This window comes from Equus przewalskii, chromosome 1 (genome assembly GCF_037783145.1).
Source record: "Equus przewalskii isolate Varuska chromosome 1, EquPr2, whole genome shotgun sequence".
Classification (NCBI taxonomy): Eukaryota; Metazoa; Chordata; class Mammalia; order Perissodactyla; family Equidae; genus Equus; species Equus przewalskii.
In genome coordinates, this window is record NC_091831.1 from 20,026,992 (window position 1) to 20,046,618 (window position 19,627).

Sequence of the window (19,627 nt, forward strand, 5' to 3'; positions counted from 1 at the left end):
TGAAGACACGGGGAGAAAGCAGCCATCTACAAGCCAAGGAGGGAGGTTTCAGAAGAAACCAATACTGCCAACACCTTGATCTCAGACTTCCAGCCTCCATAACTGTGAGAAACTAAATTTCTGTTGTTTAAGCCGCCCAGCCTGTGGTGCTTTGTTATGGCGTCCCTGGTGAAGTCACACTGATTATCTGAAACTGTTTTCCCCAGGGCACTTGCTGATCTGGGAACATCTAAAGTCTGCAAATCCAGGCTTGGCTTCTGGCAAGGGGCCACTGCTTTGGGACAGATTAACCAGGAGAGCTGAGTTCTGACAGTTATGTTAGGCTAAAGTGACAAAATTGAAGACTCAAGGAGCATCAAACATACTACCAGTCTCCTCCTCAGTATATTTTCCAAATTCTGAAGCTTTAAAGAGAGGGGAATCAAGATGCTAAGCCACAAATCTCCATAGAGTAGAGCAAAATTTTTTACAGTTACTTAGTGTTGAATCAAAAAAGGAAGTCAGGCTCTCGATTGAAATTTCTGATGGCCACAGCAGGAAGAAATCAGATTGAGACTGAGTCTTAAGAAAATGTCAACCCAGCTTGAACTATGCAGCACATGACTACATCAGGAGATTATCCCACCCAACTATTTGCCTATCAGAGGAAAGGGTGAATTTACTTGTGGAAGATAACATCATCTAGAACTCTACAGTATTTTAAAGATATCTAATTAAAATTTAATATACATGTAGAAACAGAACCATATAACTAAAAAACAAGGGGGAAAAGCAAATGATAAAAGCAGATCCACAGATGATTCAGAAACAGTCAATTCTTGTATTTTGCAGTAATAACATTCTATAAAGTTTCCATAAACACTGAATTAATGAATGCTGAACTATATCTGTAAGTAGAAATATGGAGTTAGGCTCCCGCATCCTCTGGTCACAACCTTTTTGTGAGTCAAAATTCTATTCGCATTATGTAGGTTTTTTTGACATCATCCTTGTAAAACAAGCTAGCCTCATCAGCATTGAAAACCTGCTCTTTCACGTAACTCTTTTCCTGTATAACACTTACCAGGGATTTTTAAATTGTTCCACATCTCCTGTTTTGCAGAACAGTTTTGCCTGCCTGTTTTGCCTGCAAGTTTAACATTTCTTGTGCCATATCATCTTTTGAAATGTGTGAGCCACCAGCAGTAGTTGAGATGTGTTTAATATTTTTGTGACTCTGAGTAATATGATGGCAAATTTCTTTAGTATTCAGTGTCACAATATTGCTGCCCACTAGGCTTTTTTTTTTCCATCACTTCATGAATCCACAATTTTAGCAGATTTTTCATAGATTCTTTATGCACTATAGATGTTACTTTAGCACTTTCTGGAGTGGACTTACATACAGATTACCAAACTCCCTCTTTCTTTTTATGGGTGTACCATAATGTTGATTCATTAGCATTGAACTCATGACAAACAGCACTGTAACTCATGCCTAAAAAAAGTTTGTATAGCACATGTATTTTCTGCACAATGTACATAGCTGTCTGGCACTTAGGAATACTAGACAGCACTTTAGCATTATGCTTGGTGGCCATTTAAAACAGCTAAACTGCCAAATAAAGCACAAAAATGTAAAAAAGGTGACAACAATAGACCACAAAAAGAACACTTGTTTACAATATGACAGCTGAAACAAGAAGGCAGAGCATTGCCTTTTTCAGCGTTAGCTGGGAATGTATGCACCAAGTGAATCAAATTGTTCACCACTTTGCACTTATCCACAAATGACCAAGAAAGTGGTGTGAATATTGATTTTGGGGTTACAAATAAATTTTAGCAAGTAAGCAAATTCACAAACAAGGAATCTACAAATAATGAGGATCTACTGTATTAGAGTTAACAAATGCTTCAAAATAACTATGATTAATGTATTCAAAATTATAAAGAAAAAATACGAAAGAGGTAGAGAATTTCATCAGAGAACTGGGATCTGTTTTAAAAACAAAAGAATCAAATGGACATAAAATTGGAAACTTAATGGATAGATTTAGCAGAATACCAGACCAAGAGAGGATAGATTACTTAACCGGAAGAAAGGACAAACTGAGGAATGGAGGGGGATTATTTTTTTAAAAACAGAACAGAGTATAGTAGACATGTGAGGAACACCAAAGTCAAATTGCTAAAAATGAAAGACAAGGGGAAAATCTTAAAAGTAGAAAGAGAAGAAATATATTACCTCCAAAGGAGTATTAATAAATTTTATAGCTGACTATATAATGAAAACTATGGAAATCAAAATTCAGTGGAATGCTATCTTTAAAGTTCTGAAACAAAGGTAATAGTTATCCTGACTTCTAGCACCATAGATTAATTTTTCTGTTTTTAAGCATTATATAAATGGAGTTACACAGTATGTTTTGTTTTGGGTCTGGCTTCCTTTGTTGAACATTATATTTGTGTGATTCATCTATGTTGTTGTGTAGAGCAGTAGTTCACTCGTTCTAATTGCTGTATAAAATAGCACTGTAGCAAAGAACCTCAAATAATTTAACCACACTAGTATTCATGCACTATCTGGTTGTTTCCAGTTTGTGCCTAATATAAAAACTACTGCTATGAACATATTTAAGCATGTCTTTTGGAAACACATTTCTATTGGGTAACTCTCAGCAGTGGAATTGCTAATCACAGAATATGCGGATGCTATGGACTAAATAGTGTCCCCCTCAAATTCGTATGTTGAAGCTGTAACCCCCATGTGACTGTATTGGAGATAGGGCCTTTAAAGAGGTGATTATGCTTAAATGAGGTTCTAAGATCTGATCTGATAGAACTGGTGCCCTTATATGAAGGGGAAGAGGTCCTCAAGTTTAACAGTTATTTGTGTATATTGGATGCCTTCTTGCTTAAACCTATTTTGTCTGATGTAAGTAGAGTTATACTAATTATATATAAAGTTATATATATGTTATATATTTTTATCTATATAGTTGTCATCTTTTTACTTTTAATTATTCCATGTCCTTATATTTAAGATGTATCTCTAGTAAGCAGCATATATTTAGGTTTTCTTTTGTTTTTAGTAGTCCGACATTGTTTGTTTTTCTAATGAGTCTATTTTGGTCATTTATATTTAATATATACATATATTAAAAAAATAATGATATATTGTCATAATGTTATATCATTATAATTATATAATTACTGACATATTGGGATTTATAGTTATCTTTTCTACCAGTTTTGTTTCATTTTCTTTCCTTTATTACATTCCTTAGGATTAATCAAATATTTTTTCATAATTCCATTTCCCTACTTTATTAGCTTCTTAGTTGTGAATTCTTTTCTCAATTACTCTAGTCTAGAGATTCTAATCATCCTTGACTTGTTACATTATAAGTTACTATTTTTATCATTTTATAGGTAATGATGATATATAATATATAAATATATTACATATAATATATATAAATAAAATCTCCACATTACATCATTATTACTGTGCTGTACTGTCAGTATTTATCTAGATCTACTTATATATTTCTTCTAGTACTTTTTTAAAGTATGTTGGAAACAATTTCTCGCTGTTTTTGTTTATTAAAGTAAATGTCATAATTCCTCATTTACTTTATAAGGATCTTTTTACTGGATGTTGAATTCTAGGTTGGCAGTTATTTTCCCTTAGCCCTTTGAAAATGTCATTCTGTTTTTCCTGGCTTCCATTGTTTCAGTAGAGGCATCAGCTGTCATTGTCATTGTTGGTCCTAAAAGGTGATTTTTTTTTCCTGACGTCTTTTTATATTCTCTGTTTCCTTTTGGTTTCAGTAGTTTTTCACTGTCCTGTGCCTCTATGTGCTTTCATTTAATTTTACCCTATTGAAGTTTAGTAGAGATTCTTGAACCTCTGGCTTTATGTCTTTCATCAACTTTGATAAATTCTCTGTCATTATCTTTTTAAATGTTGCTTCTGTCCTCATTTTCTCCTTCCTGCCATTTTGTGCATTGAATTGCATGAATATTAGACTATATGCCATACCCTATATGTCTCTTATTCCTTTTTTATGTTTTATACTTTATTCTTTCTGCATTCTGAATGGATGCTTTCTTTTAAAATCCCTTCCAGTTCACTAACTGAGAATATTTCACCCTATCCTCTTGGCAGGTAGCTAGAGTAGGGTCATAATCGCTCAATCCCATGAGGGATTCACTTTTGTGAGGCTCAGTCTTAGACTTTGTAAGGCTTGGTCTAGCTTTGATCCAAGGTTACTTTGATGTTGTAGATCTTGAAGGGGCATACCTGAAGGCTTTGGGTATTTTCCAGGATCCTTCATCCTTAAAGCGTCTTGAACTTCAGTTTCTTCTCTCTCCTGTAGTGCTGACTACTGAAAGTACTGCTTAGCTCTTCAGCTACATTCTGCTCTGTTCCTTAAGCTCTCTCTCTCCCTCCAGCTTGAAAAATTGGCAAATGCTTCAAGGGAATAACTACATCAGACTCACATTCTTGCACTGTGGCCCTTAAAGTTCAGGTAACCTTGGATCTCCCCAGTGCTGTCAAACAGAACACATTTTAAAATGTTGTCCAACTTTCCCCACCATTCTTGGTGAAAGTATTGATTGCTACAAGCCATCCAAATAGCCATCAGATCTTATCTTTTTATCTAAAATCTTCAGTAGAAAATCAACACCAACATAAACAGGAAGATTGAAAAGACCCAGCAACAAAGCAAAAGGATATTTTGGTTCCAGATCTACACTGAGAGGGCACGGCCTCCTATGGTTGGAACTTTGCCCAAAGTTCCAAAGAAGAACTATCAACTGAGCAGGAGCCCACAGCAGGCCTGAGAAAAACCAAGCAGAATATTAATGTAAAAAAAAATTTCCAAGAGCTCAACACAGGAGAAATGTAAGAGCAAAACCTGTCTTTGGTTACTATATAATACACACACACAGTATATGCAGGGACTGCTCACCTCTGAAGGAGTAGGAAAAGCAGATGTTTGGAATATATAGGTAATCCGTAGAATGCATAATATCTTTCTTGGTATTTGTATTGTCTGGCAAGAGTATAATCTCCCTGAGCCCAGGACAAACTTGCCTTTTGCACTACTATAATCTGATTATGTAGCTCAGTACTATGCGTATAATATGCACTCAGTAAATTTTAACTACATTTTGGAAAAACCAAAGGAAAGAAGAGAAGAGGCAACTTTAAGAGAAAGTACCCAGAGGAAGATGGGCATGGATGTTAGCTCAGGGCCAGTCTTCCTCAGCAAAAAGAGGAGCATTGACAGTAGTTAACTCAGGGCTAATATTCCTCAAAAAAATAAAAAGAGAGAGACAGAAAGTGCCCAATATTATAAAAGCAAAAGACAGTTATAAAAGATTCTTGAAGCTGAACATGCTTGAGTTGTGTGTAATTGTCAGACTGCCCTGGGGTGGGAATCAAGCATTTCTGAAACTTAGCAGTTTGTTCATTTCCCTTCTCCACCTTCCATATTCCTCTGTCCCAGTGGAAAGGAGAATATAAATCTTCTCATATTAGAGGCTCTTGGCCTTATTGGGTTCCTTGTAGAATGGAGTAGATTGTTAAAAGAAAAATTCAAAGAGGAACCAAGGTAATGGTTTATGTGAAGTAACTATAATATTCAAATTAAAGCTATAAATCAAGTATGCAAATGAGCCTATGCCCAGGGCGGAATTGCAGTCAGTCTGCAGAAGGAAACTTAATAAGCCCTGCCTCTCCTTCCATTACCTTGTGAGTAAGTTTCCTGAGAGTCTGGGTCTTGTGGGGACACTGACAGAATGTAGCTCCAGGCCCTCCAGTAGCTCTCACAGCAAATGTACTGGGACCTGGCAGCATTCTGAAGCTCCAGGAAGGGTTGAGCAGTTTGCATCTGTGTCTCCAGCAAAAGGCATTAAATATGCATCTGATCAAGATAGTTGTTAGGAATATGAAGCACCTGTGGGGGAAATTTGCTTGAAATTATAGCCATATGTCCACGCTTTCCTTCTGCAACGGCTTTGGGACTAAAATTCTCACGAGAGAGTTGGTTAGAGAATGAGAGGCCATCCAGAGAGGATTGGCTGTCAACAGTTTGGGGGAGGAGGTAGACCAGAAGTCAGGGGTAGCTACTGAAGATGGGACCCAGTCCTACCCATAGAATTTAATTTGTACCATTTGTTGATGGTCATAGAATCATAGAAGCCAAGTGACCATACATCCTGGTTTGCCCAAGATAGTTTTGTTTAAACCTATTGTTCTAGTATAATTGTTACTTGTACCCCTTTTTATTCTTAAAAACGTCCTGGTTAGGATGATAAATTATATGGCCATTCTACAAAGTACAGATCTTCAAAACCATTCACCTCTCAGGTAAGTCGAGCAGTCAGGGCAGTAGCATAGGAAGTCTCACCATCATAGCCCAGATTTATGTCCATTAATGACAAGGCTGGTAAGTTTCCTGTCTCTGGAATTATTCAGGCAAAGGCTAGATAAGGAAATGAGGTAAAGGAGATTCAGACAGCAAACAGGGGCCTAAGACAATGACTTTAAGGGGTTCCTTCCTTCCCTGAGATTTGGCAAGAAATAAACCCAGAGGGGAAATAGTTTTCAACTTTCTGCAAGAAGTTGGCAGCTGAGGAAGGGTTCTGAACTCAAGTTTCCTCACTTTCTTCACTAGATACTAATGAGGGGAGAAGAAGGGAGACAGAAGCAAAAAGTGAGAGTGGTTACAGGTACTTCATGCCCACCTCCAATGAAACTTGGGCCCAGGCTCTAGTTTGGACTCCAAGGACAGCAAAGTCTTGCTAGATGCAAGAATTCAGGTATGTGTTAGCCAGGACAGGGTAGGTTTTGCTGCTGAAGTTAAACAAAATTTCATTGGCTTAAAACAACAAAGCTTTATTTTTCTCTTTGCCACACTTTCCATGGTATGTTGGCTGGGAGCTCTTGCTCGTGGCATATTTACTCAGGAACTCCATGTTTCCATGGTTATGGAAGCAGGAAAAAGAGAATGCGGTGAATCACCCATTAGCTCTGAAAGTTTCTGCCCGCTGTGACACTCATTACTTCTACTCACATTTTCTTGGCCACAGAAAGTCATATTCACGTGGATATACCTAATTTCTTATGGGAAGGGAAGTCCTACCTTGTTCAAGGAAGGCAGGGAACAGAAAATATTTGAAGAATAGCATCAACTATAGATTTATGGGAGAGAGTATACAGACATCATGTGAAAGTGTGTTGTACACAGCAGGAGCCAACCACTTGCCAGCTCCCTCCAGAGAAATATCCCCATCCTTTGGAGCCCTTCCCTCCCAGCTCTTTTGTTCTTCCCTTTGGAAGAGACTCCAGCCTCAGAGATTGTTTACTCTGGAGACTCAGAAGGGGAAGAGACCTGGATAGCACCCCTCAAACAGGTGAAGAGTTAACATATGAATCGTAGGTAAGGACTTACTTGTCGTATTCTGGCCTGAGCACATCAAAACAGCAGCAGAGGCAGCCGCAACAGCAGAACTAGTAATTATCTATATGACACTTACTCTGTGCCCGGCGCTGTCTTAAGTGTTTTATTACGCATTTAATCCTCACAACTGTTATTTGGAATAGTTACTATTAGTATCCTCTTAGAAAGATGGGAAAGTTGAGGCAAAAGAGGTAAAGTAACTTCTCCGAGGTCAACGGTCAGTAACTGCCCTAGATGGGATACAAATCCAAGTAGTTTGTTCCAGAGTCCATGGTCTGTTCCCTGTGCACTAGACAGACTGGTTGAGGAATCAAGACATTCCTGCCTTGAGGCTATTGGATATCAATAGATGCAATTGTAAAAATAGCATCTAATGGCATAACATGTGCTAGAATGTTGTTTTCCAGGGACTGGAACTTCTGGGGGCTTATGGGATGATTTTATTGATACCTTAAGAGCACTAAATAACATTGAATGATGTGGTGATAAGTGCGTTTCCTTTTCATTGCTTTTTTCTCTTTGTTTTTCAATCCTTCTGATTATGTCAAAAAGAAAGCTTGGATATCAGGCACACCCTGGTGCTAACCATCACGTGTTAATCTCACTTTGGAGGAAGAGAAAGACCTCAGGGACAGAGCCTTCTGCAGGCAACATTGTGTGCCTAGAATTAAAGAACATCATGTTGTTTGCATTGCATTTCTTTTTATTGTCATTTTCTATTATTGGATGGTGATGCTAGATTTCCATTTATGGCATTGATATAGTTTCATTTTAAAACACAGTTGTTTAGGGGGCCGGCCCCGTGGCCAAGTCGTTAAGTTCGCGCACTCTGCTTTGGTGGATGGGGGTTCACCAGTTCAGATCCTGGGCACGGACCCATGCACCGCTCATCCAGCCATGCTGAGGAGGCGTCTCACATAGAAGAATTGGGTGACCTACAACTAGGATATACAACTATGTACGGGGGCTTTGGGGAAAAAAAAAAAGAGGAAGATTGGCAACAGAAGTTGGCTTAGGGCCAATCATCCCCCCCCCCAAAAAAAATCATATCCTGTTTAAAAAAAATAAAACACATTTGTTTAAATTTTAAAAAGTGAGCTGATATGATAAAATAGAAAATAAATAGCATGGATGGTATCCAGACAGACCTAAAATGGTACAAGCAGTAGGACAAAGCCTAGAATTTGGGAATATTCTGGACAGGTGGGCTTGCAGGCAGCAAGCTGGACTTAGGGTAGATGGTAAGAAAATCCTTTCCTCTCATTAGCTGCTACTCAGTGGTCAGTGAACAAAGAAAACAATCAGAATCTCCTCTTTCCCATCCATGACACATGTTAAAGTGTGTCTGAGCCCAGAGAAGCTACAAACTTAAGATGAAAGGAACCCAGAGGAAGCAGTGACATGAAACAAAGAGGGTGTTGGATGAGGTAGGGGGAGAAGCGACTTAGACAGTAACACGTTGTGTGATCCTGGGTGAATTTTCTACTGACCCAGAACCTCCAGACTATCGTCTACAAGCTGGGAGATAAAACCTACCTCCCAGGATTCTTGTGATTATTAAGTTATATCATGGGGAAAATATTGCCTGGCTCACCTTGCTGGCTGTTGTGAAGATCAAGCATCCATTTCACAAATTTTTGACAAACCTACCATGTGCTGGGCAGCCAGAAGTCAGCCTCAGCTTTTGCCCCTGCAGAGCTGGGTCTAGTGGGAATTTACACTAAAAGCAGCAACAAGAGAAACAAAACCATGGAACTGCCATTTATTGAGGATTCCCCAGAGCTGGGTGTGGAGCTAAGCGTCAGACATGCATTATCCCATTTCATCCGAGTAATAATTCTGCAAAGAAGGTAATTATCATCATTCCCCTTTTATGGCTGAGAATCCGGAGACTTAAAGGGATAAGGAACTTACATAAGGTTATGGAATCAGTGAATGGCAGAGCCAGGGCTCAAACTCACAACTGTTCTCTTCTTAAAACAGACATTGTCCAGGAAAATAGAGGTGGGATGGATTTTAGAGGAGGATGCAGCTGCAATAAAAGCGCTTAGCAGAGTCAGCAAGGCGTCCACCCAAGGGCTTTGTGGATTGTGAAGCATTAACGCGAAACTTGTTGGTACTCATTATTCCTGCTGCATTATTTTTACAGTCAAATCTTCCCTATAGGTGATTTGAAGTTCTCCGCACTCCTGTGCAAGCATGTGGAGGAGTTCCATTATTAGAGCAATGCTTATCAATGCTTCCCAAGCTTTCATGCATACATGCATCACCCCAGGGATCCTGGTAAATGCAGATTCTAAGTCTGGAGTGGGACCTGAGATCCTGCATTTCTAAGAAGCCTCCATGGTCTGGTTCACAGATCACAGTTTGAATAGCAAGGCACGAAAGCCCTCAGAACCCACGGGATGGAGATCTTTTCCCCATTTTCCCAGGCAAAGTGCCCTACTAAGCTCAAAATCAAGGTGTAGCCTGTCCAGCAGGGTGGGCAGTCTCCCTTCCTCATGGAAAATGGACAGGACCAAGCAGGACTGGAAGCACAGTGCAGCAGCTTCAGCTCTGAGAGGAAGACGCGAGTGGGGAGCACACTGGCTCGTCAATCCCCACCAGCCCAGCGATTAATGGGAGGGAAGCTGGACGAGGAACCATTAACATTTACAAGTCGCTCAAGTAGTCCTCCCCATGCTCACTCGAGGGCACCACAAAGTGTGGATTATTGAAGCTAATGAAAAGCCTATAAAATGCGCAGTTAAATGGCTCTTCCTCGGGAGTGGTAGCTCATTTGAGGCTGGAAGTCTCCCTCCCTGGATGGTGGCCCTTTGCTTCGTCATTTCATTGTTTTCCTGTCTCTAGCTGTCCGGGTGCTGGGCTGGTGCATACTGAGCAGGTAAGGGGCATCAGGCTCTTCCTTGGGGCCATCTCATTTTATCCTCACTCCTACCAGATTGACGGAGGAGGACGCTGAACCTCAGACTAGTGACAACTTAAGCAGGTGACAACTCAGATTCAACCCCAGGTCTGTGGACTCCATATTCCAGTCTGCAAATGGCCTGCTGGGGGGTGGGGGAGGGACATCTGTGAAGTACCTGAAATTGTACACAAAGTCATGTGTGGGTGTGTGCCCGTAGGCTTTTCCTGAGTGGAGAGGATAGCTATATTTCCTCAGTCTCAAAGGCACCTGTGATTCTCCCCAGCTAGGTGGTAGAGCAGAAAAAGAAGCACCCTGGGGCAGTGGTTCTCAGTCTTTCTGAGCGAGAGGACTTGCTTTTTAATGTCAGATTTTCAACCATCCCCTCAAGAGATAGTTGAGATTTCAGAGTCTATTATTTGAGAGAACACATAACGACAAAAAGAACTCTGAGTTCAGCTCTGCTTTCAAGTGAATTTGTATGTTAATCATTACACCAGCACCTGCACACACTTGGTAAATAGGAGGAAGTGAATGTGGCAGCTATTGTTTCTTTTCTTCTCCCTCTATTCCCAGCCAGTATGTGGCACAGCTGAGTCCAAATGGCAGCGATCCCTACCCCTAATCCAAAGCTCACGCCACAATGTCATATGCCAACAACGAGCAGTGGGAGGACAGTCCTTGCCTTAATCACAAAAGGCAGTTCATGACAGTGATTAAGAGCACCAGTTACGGTTGGAGCCAGACAGACCTGGGTGCAGAGTGCAGTTGTGTAACCATTGGCCAATCACCCGAGTTTACCAATCTATAAAATGGGGGTAAAAATTGTACCCCCGCGGGGCTGGCCCCGTGGCCGAGTGGTTAAGTTCGCGCGCTCCGCTGCAGGTGGCCCAGTATTTCGTTGGTTTGAATGCTGGGCGCGGACATGGCACTGCTCGTCAAACCACGCTGAGGCAGTGTCCCACATGCCACAACTAGAAGGACCCACAATGAAGAATATACAACTATGTACTGGGGGGCTTTGGGGAGAAAAATAAAATCTTTGAAAAAAATTGTACCCCCGCCCTGAGGGGTGTTGTAAGGATTAAAGAGGTGATGTATATAAAGAACCCCTACCATTAGTTTAGCACTTTCAAGGTGCTGGCCACTGTAGGCTATCTCATTTAATCTTGATTCTGTGAATGTTTATGTAGCTTGTTCAAATCCCGGGAAGAGCTGTGATTTGACTTAGGTCTGTCTAGAATCTAAATCCACAAGCGGTATGCTTGTCACTCCCTCAGCCATCTCTCTATGCCCTGAATGCCACCACAGGGCCACACACGCATAGGCACTTAATAGATATCTGTTCACTTAAATTGGTCTAAGTTCTAACCCAACATACATATTTGGAAATGAAACACGAGGAACACCTGGAAGCCTTCTCTGAGCGCTGGCTTGAGGTCCACCCCAGGGGCTGCTGAGAGACAACGTGCTATTGTCTGAACAAGGCTTAGTGACAGGCAGTCATAGAAAAGCTTCTGGGGATGGCATCAGACACTGCAGATGCTTGTCCTGACTGGATGACACGGCCATGAGTTCTCTCTGCACCCGCCCGTAACAGCACAGCATCAATAGCCGCCTTGTCTCCCTTCAGAGCCGGCAGTGGGGAGTGAGTGAGATCACTTACATGAAGGTGTCTGGCACCGTAGCTAAGGGTTTCTCGTTGGTGTCACAATCACAGTGACAGGTAGAAAACTCCCAAGAGAACCCCAAAACAATTCTGCTTTGGAGGAAATGTTGCATTTAAAGAGCCAGGGGACAAAAAGGAGTCAGGGCTGTGGAAAGATTTATTGTCTTCAATGGAAATCTAAACATAACTGATTCCTGGTCTTAAGGCCACTATGGAAAAACAGAGTGGCTAAAATCCATGGGCTGCCCAAATTCGTCTAGTAGACAGAATTAAAAATGATTTAATAATATGTTTAACAACATTTAAACTTTACCCCCTAAACTGACCCAGTTTTCAGGATCACATTTGCAGCCTAGCATCAGGGAGATGGGAGGTGTCCCATTACATAAACACAGAAAACCTGTCAAAAGATCGGTGAAAACCGGAAGGCTCTATGAGAAGCTCATTCAAAAGCCCTGAATTGGATTTGTACAGCTCGAGAGGTGGCAGAGATCAGTAAACGATTTCCAACACGAGACGGCGCAATCAGCGAGTCTGCGTTTTCAAGCTGGCTGAACAAGGCCCACCAGAAATGCCCATTACAGCTGGACAGCTGTTCCCAGAGAGAAGGAGCGTGGACCCCAGCCAGCTCAGCCTCCCAGCACCCCCACATGTGTCCCCAGTGTTGGCCAGGCCACCAGCTTTAGGTAATCAGGTAGCAAAGACTTTAAGTGGCCCCTCCCTTGAGAGGCTTCCCCAGCAATGACAAACCAGTGTCCTATCGGGAGCTCATGGAAGAAGCCACTGATTTTCTGGTAATTCATTTTCCAAGCCACACTTAGGGACCAGAGCAAGCAGATTTGTATCCTACTCGCCCCTGTTTTCCAAGCAGCGCTCTCTTTGGAATTAAAGAAGCTGTAATTAAAGTACCTTATTTGGGCATGCTGTAATTAGTCGCGAATTCAGAGCGCCATCAAATGTAATCTGAATACAAACACCAGGGAGGCAGGTGCCAATCCCTTGTGAGTTCTGGGAGCCAGTGAGTCCTGCCTGCCTCTCTCTAACACCTTGTCAACCCTGAGTGACTCATCTGGTGAGGCAGAGACTGGATCCGACCAGCGGGAGCGAGCCCCGAGGCAGCCCTCTTCCCAAACATTTCTGACTTGGAAATTCGACTTCCAGGGAGCAGATTTTGTCTCATCGCCACATAGAGAAACTTGGGGTGAAGGCAATTTCTTCAGTCTATATTTCAAAGGGGATAGGATGGATTTATGAGTAAACACAAGCTTTGGGGCCATTTTTTATCCATTCAACAAATGGTCACTGAGCCCTTGCTAATGAGCAGGACAGTGGGGATTCAACAAGGTACAAGACAGAAAGATCAGCTGGAAGGTCCATGAGACTGAAACCATGCACTCAAGCTGTGTGACCTTGGGTTAATGAGTTGACCTCTCTGAGATTCAGTTTGCTTATCAATAAAATGGGAATATTAGCATTCATCTCACAGTGTCCTAGTGAAGACTGAACATGAGAAAAGAGGTAAACATCTAGTACTTTGCCCAGCACCCAGCAGAGCTGGGATAAGAAAGTCCACCTCTTAGGATGAGTCCAGCCTTCCGATTCTAATCTGCCCCCCGCTGTCTACTCTGCTGGACCTCAAAGCAGGTCTCAGATGAAAGGAGGACCTGAGATTGTGGGTCAGGATCTTGGGACTGCTCTCCCCCTATTTGGAGCTCCAGAGTTTTACTCTAGCCCCTGGAAGAGTGTGAAGTTGACCAAAAGTGCAGGGATTGTCTGCTTTGTACTGGGAATCCCTCCACCTGACATTCTTTATGTGCATGGCTGTTTCCTGCTGGACCCTATGCTCCAGAAGCCCCCTCCCGGCTCCTGCTTCTCACTGATCAGAGCATTTCCCGGTTCCACATGGAATTTTGCCCAGTGTCCTGTGCATCAGGGAGTGGCTGCAGTAATAAGTGGGCACATTCAGCCAGGCTGAGGAGTCCTCTCGACATGTATTATCATGGCACCTGGACAGCCTTTCCTTTCAAGTGTGTCTGGACTCCTTCCTGCCTCTGATGCTCAGCCTGCTCACTCAGTGCATCCTTGTGGATATTAATCGAGGTGCCTATCACACTAGACATCCCCAGTACTGCTTTACATACATTATTTTATTGCCTCCTTGATATATGACACTATCAACTGCCATTTGTTTAAGCTGAAAACCCAGTTTCCATCCTTGACTTCTCTGCCCTCAACCATCGCATCTAATCCATCAGCATGTCCTGGGGACTTTACCTTCAGAACATGATTCCGCATCTGTCCATTGCTTTCCATCTTATAATCACATCCGTCTAAGTCACCGTGCAGTCACCTCCCTGTCAGCCTCCTTGCTTCTGCTCCATGTGGTCTGTTCTCCACACAGTGGCCACAGAGATCTTTTTAAAAACAAATCAGACCATGTTACACCCCTGGTCAAAACCCTCCGATGGCTCCCGTCACATTTACGATCAAATCCAAACCACTTGCTCAGATATCCTGCCCCAGGAGCCTGCTCCTGCCCCTGCCCTCACTGTTGCTTCTGTAGCCCCAGGATCTTTGCATTAGCCATTGACTCTGCTTAAGAACCTCCTCCACAGATGTCAGCATGAATAGAAGCTTCCTGCACTCTGACTCCTCAGAGAAGGCTTCCTGACCTAACATAGCCCAGTCTCCTCCCAGCCATTCTCCATCACATCAGCCTTTTAAATTCTATATCCCGTAAATGTCTGATAACTTCCTGTTTATTTCTTTAGTCTGTCTCTCTCCTGCCTAGAATGTCAGGTCCCTAAAGGAGGATCTTTCTCCTTGTATTCCACTTCCTAGAGCAGAGCCTGTCATATCGTAGACACTCAATATAGTTGTTGAGTAAATGAGTCTTCATAACAATTATCTGTGAAATGAGGATAAACCCACCTGTGAGAGCTCAGGTGACCTGTGTGGCACTGCTGGTATGCCACAGAGCCTCAGTTTAAGCCTAAGTATTTGCTACTCTAAGTTGATGCTTTTTCCACCCTCACTGTCTTCTCTTTCATTTCTCTTTCCCTCCCCTGCCCCCAGCAGATAACGCAGTGTCATATGACGTTTCATATTTATGATAAATGCCCAAACATGAGCTCAAGGCTCTGCCTCATTTCTGCACTGGCTTATGGTGCATACCTCACATGTTTGTATTTTCAGCCCCGGCTGCTTTTCTAAATCAATAGGAAATACTTATCCAAGCAGACCCAGCCAACATCCTTTACCTTTTATCAAGAGGTGTCCACCTCTCATAAGCATCCAGCATTTCTGTCGATCAGGCCTGCAGAAAACAGGCATCCACCACGCTGCAGATCAGAATGTGAAGTTTCTCTCCTTGAGGAAGATTCAACTGTGATTGCCGCCCTGGACTGGTTGGCCAAGCTTTCTGGAATGGAGGCACCATGACCGCTTCAAAATCCAAGATGGGAGCAGGTGGCAGGAAAGCAGTGGGAGCATGGGGCAGTTGCACAGAGAACTCATAAAGGGGCAAAGGACACACCTGTGGGGAGTGTCCAATAGTTTTGTAGTGTAGGAGTGAATGTGTGACTGGAGAAAACTGGTTCACACATACACGCTCGTCCGTACTCACCTTTTTAGCATAGAAGTGAACAGCACTGGACTGGGATTGAGAAGCTTACCTTTGAGCACTGTCTATGATTTGCTTGCTGAAGGGCCTTGGACAAGTCTCGTGACTTCCCTGTCTCTCAGAATCCTCATCACATATGGTTGGGGGATTAGCACCCCAGCCCTGCTCACCCCAGAGCTTTTGTGGAGACCATTCCAGATGATCAATGGAACAGCATCTGTGAAAGAGAAAGTAATTTTTATTGTGGTCGTCATACTAATGGATCCCACACTTTGGAATTCAGCCCACAGAATATGGCGATGGGATAGGGAGGGGGTTGGGCAAGCAAAGATGGGGTCATCGGAGTTTCATCCCCATCTCACCATCTATGCCTTTTCATCACTCAGTCCACTCCCTCTACTCCCCTGGACTAATGTTCTGTCCCACCCATTCCGCAAACTTCCCTCAGACTCTTCACTCATCCCAAATAGAGCCAAGAACAGTACTGTTGCTGGGGGAGGAGATCTCCTTAGGCTTCTGAAAACACACCCTGTGGTCCCTGAGCGAAAGAATCCAGCCTCTGCCTCATTTCACACGGAAGCATTGAAAGAGGCTCTGCTGTGAAAAAGCCTTGACCCCGAAAGGGACGTCAAATCAAGTGCATCTTCCTCAACGACGGAGAAGCTAACACCTCCCGTCAGACCGAGGCTGACTCCTGTGGAGGCAAATTGGAAAAGACCATGGGCGTGGCAAATCTTATCACCATAGGAACTGGGCTAACAATGGATACAAATCCAGCCAGACATCTGGGTGATTTCTTGGCACCATATTTCATAGCCGGAAAGTCACTTGGTTGAGAAAGAGCAGGGAGTTACGTTATTGACATGGGTGTAAAACTAGGAACAATACCACTCCTGCCCCTGACTAACATATTTAAACGTCTGTGGGGGGTCTGAGTATCCAGACCTTGGACCCACCCACATCTGAGTTTGTGAAGCCATTTTAACAACTGGTCTTCAGGGAAGATATTGAGCCTCTGCAAAGGGGACACCCAGTGAAGGGCTGTTTCGTGTTGGTCTCAGCCCATGGATACTGAGGCTATCTGCTAGAAATGCCTGTCGGTGCTCACCGGGGCCCATACTATTTGTGGCGAGCACCCACAGACATTTCCCCAACTGGAGCCAACGCTGGGGCTGGACTGGCTCTTGTGGTTCTTACTATGAGTGTAAGGTGCACCTCAGCAGTAACCATCAGGGAACTTTGAAAAGACAAGGTCAATTACTCAGAGGTCCTGGAGGGTACGCAGCATGCCTGGGGCCACACAGCGAGATCACAGGGAGAGAGAGACAGCACAGACCTGAGCTCTGTCTTTTTTTGGGGTCAGAGATGGGGGCCTAGGGTTTGCTGTTTATTGGTGAATTTAAAACATAAAAGCAGGAATTAAAGCGTAGGAAGGGAATAGCGAGCGGTCAGTCAAAGGGTCAGTTATCTGAGTCAGCCAGAGCTCTCCACAAGGGAACCTCACAGGTCGGGCAGCCTGGTTCTTTATCTAGTTGTGTAGCTGGCAATGTGTTTATTCGAGATGGATGTCTTTGAAATGGGTGATCAACAATCAAAAGCTTAATGTCAGGGACTTAGGACAATCAAAACAGCTAATTGTCAGGTGCTTACACCACAAGCACAGTGTATTCAGTTCATTCAACATATACAGACGGAGCACCTGCTAGGGGCTAGACGCCAGGAGGATGTTTCTATAGCTCTAAGGCCAAGTCTTGGTTCTGATGATTACGGTCATGGCATCACGCTCACAGGTGTGACTGAACTTCTCCAGGCCTTGGCTTCTGCATCTGTAAAATGAGGATAATGATAAGGTTTAACTCATACAGCTTCGATGGTGTTCCAATAAAAGTGACTGCAAATAAAAAATGCTATTAGATGGGTAAGTAACTCAGAGATATCAGCAGTGGGAACAGGAAGTGTGTATTGGGAAGAGAGAAGGCAGTGGCTTCCTTAGCTGGCTGGAACCACAGCATGTCTTGAGAAAGCTCCTTGATTTCGGAAAAATGAAATGCTTCCAAAGGTGGATTTACTGACAAGCTTACGTGGTTATGATCAAAACCTCTGGAGCCAGACTCACTGACTACTTCACTGCTTACTCACTGGGTGACCTTGGGAGAGTAAGTTACCCTGTCTGTGCCTCAGTTTCCTTACCCATTAAATGGTGTTGTGAAGATTAAATAAGTTAATATGTGGAAAGTACCTAGGATGGCACCTGACACAGGCAAGTTCTGTGTGCTTGTTTGCTATTCGTTCTTATCACATAGACATTTAAAAGGGAGGTTGCTCCCAACTTGAAAAGGTCTTAGAAGAGAAAGCTTCCCTTACCATCCTATTTTTTAAAAATTTTTTTGCTGAGGAAGATTAGCTAACACCTATGCCAATCTTCCTCTGTTTTGTATACAGGTCACCTCCATGGCATGGCTGATGAGTGGTGTATGTCTGTGCCCAGGATCTGAACCGGTGAACCTAGGCCACCAAAGTGGAGTGCACCAAACTTAACCACTAGGCAATGGGGCCAGCCCCCCAACCATCCTATTTTATGTTGCCTCACCCACAACCCACTCCTTCGGTTGTCAGATGAAATACACAATGCTCAGTTAATTATCTAAATTTCAGCTAAATAACAAAAAAATAATTATTGCAAGTATATCCCATGTGATATTTGAGACATACCTATACTAAAAAAATTATTCATTATTTATCTGAGATTTAAATTTAACTGGACATCCTATATTTTTATTTGCTAAGTCTAACAACCCTACCAGCCAGTTATCCTGTTAAATAATTCCAGGTAGTGAAAAGTACTATAAAAGTGCCATTGTTGTTTATCACACTGTCTTCCTCACTGGACTGTAAGTGCCACAGAGCAGGAGCTTGTCTGTCTTATTTCTATCTGATTCCCAGGGCCCAGCAGAGCATCTGGCCCATGGTAGGAACTTACCACAAAGGTGTTTTTATAAGGACTGAATAAGGGGCTCCTTACAGAGCGAAGGAGAGACCCTTGGAAGCACGCAACTTCCTGTTCTTCTGGTCTTTCTCAAATACTACCTTAAGAAAAATCTTTCCAAGCAGCGTTGCCGTCCATGTGCCTAGGTCTGAGCACTCTATGTTTGCAGTCTGGTGACCCCAATCCTTCTCAGAGCTTGGACTTCGATCTGGGCTTCAGCATGGAGTTTGGAACACGTTAGATTTTTCCCTTGATCTGTGAACAATCAATTCTCTGCATTCCAATTCTGTCACCATCCTGGGCTCCACAGACTGCAAGAAATGGACTTCCTTATGCTAATGGCATTTCATTTATCATTATGGGGCCGAATGAGGGGAGACCATTAAGCTGAGCGTGATGTTTTATTAGTATGTTTTTCTAAGGTCTATGACTCTGCTTAACACAGTGAATACAAATGACCTAAATTTCGCTTCTTGAGACATTTTCAGGCTATGCTTGCTCAGCCGCCCAGGCCTGGCGATGCCTTTGGTAAACAGCGTCAGACTTCAAGTCTTCCCTTTTAAAGCATTAGTGCGAATGTGGCTTTAACTTAATTTAATTTGCATGTTTTGCTTTAGTAATAACTCTGGTTTCCCATAAAATGAAAATCACTCGATTCTTTTTGATTTTCAGTTTAAAACAATACAGACTTTAGGGACGTATGCGCCAGAATGCCTACCCTATGCCTGAAATTGGTGACATTTGCCACAGTGTTAAAAATGGTGTTTCTAAGTGTGGTTGAAATTATTCATAGCCCTTGCTGATTTGGAGTGTCATATTTGCTGTGTCTGATGTACTGCCTTTAAACAGAAATGGCTCTCTCTTTGCTTTGAAATTGAGTTTTAAACGGAATGGGTGGTTATTCAAGCAGCCCTGTAATCTGAAAACACTCATTTGTAGGGACTGATTTGGGGTAGGAGGAGGGTCCCTCTATCTTGCCTTCTGGATTGGG

The 19,627-nt window shown here is 42.7% G+C and overlaps 2 long non-coding RNA genes across 2 annotated transcripts in view; one reads left to right on the plus strand and one right to left on the minus strand.

Moving 5' to 3' along the window:
• The window catches only part of LOC139085457 (uncharacterized), a 151,591-nt gene that overhangs the window by 61,052 nt on the left and 70,912 nt on the right, over positions 1-19,627 (minus strand). The window contains exons 2-3 of the long non-coding RNA XR_011543764.1: positions 17,350-17,476; positions 15,703-15,867 (exon numbers count right to left, since the gene is read on the minus strand). This is a non-coding gene — a long non-coding RNA (uncharacterized lncRNA). The remainder of the gene's footprint in view (positions 1-15,702; positions 15,868-17,349; positions 17,477-19,627) is intronic.
• LOC139085459 (uncharacterized) lies at positions 7,199-8,148 on the plus strand. Its single transcript, XR_011543765.1, has 2 exons — positions 7,199-7,433; positions 8,007-8,148. It is a non-coding gene; the product is annotated as an uncharacterized lncRNA (long non-coding RNA).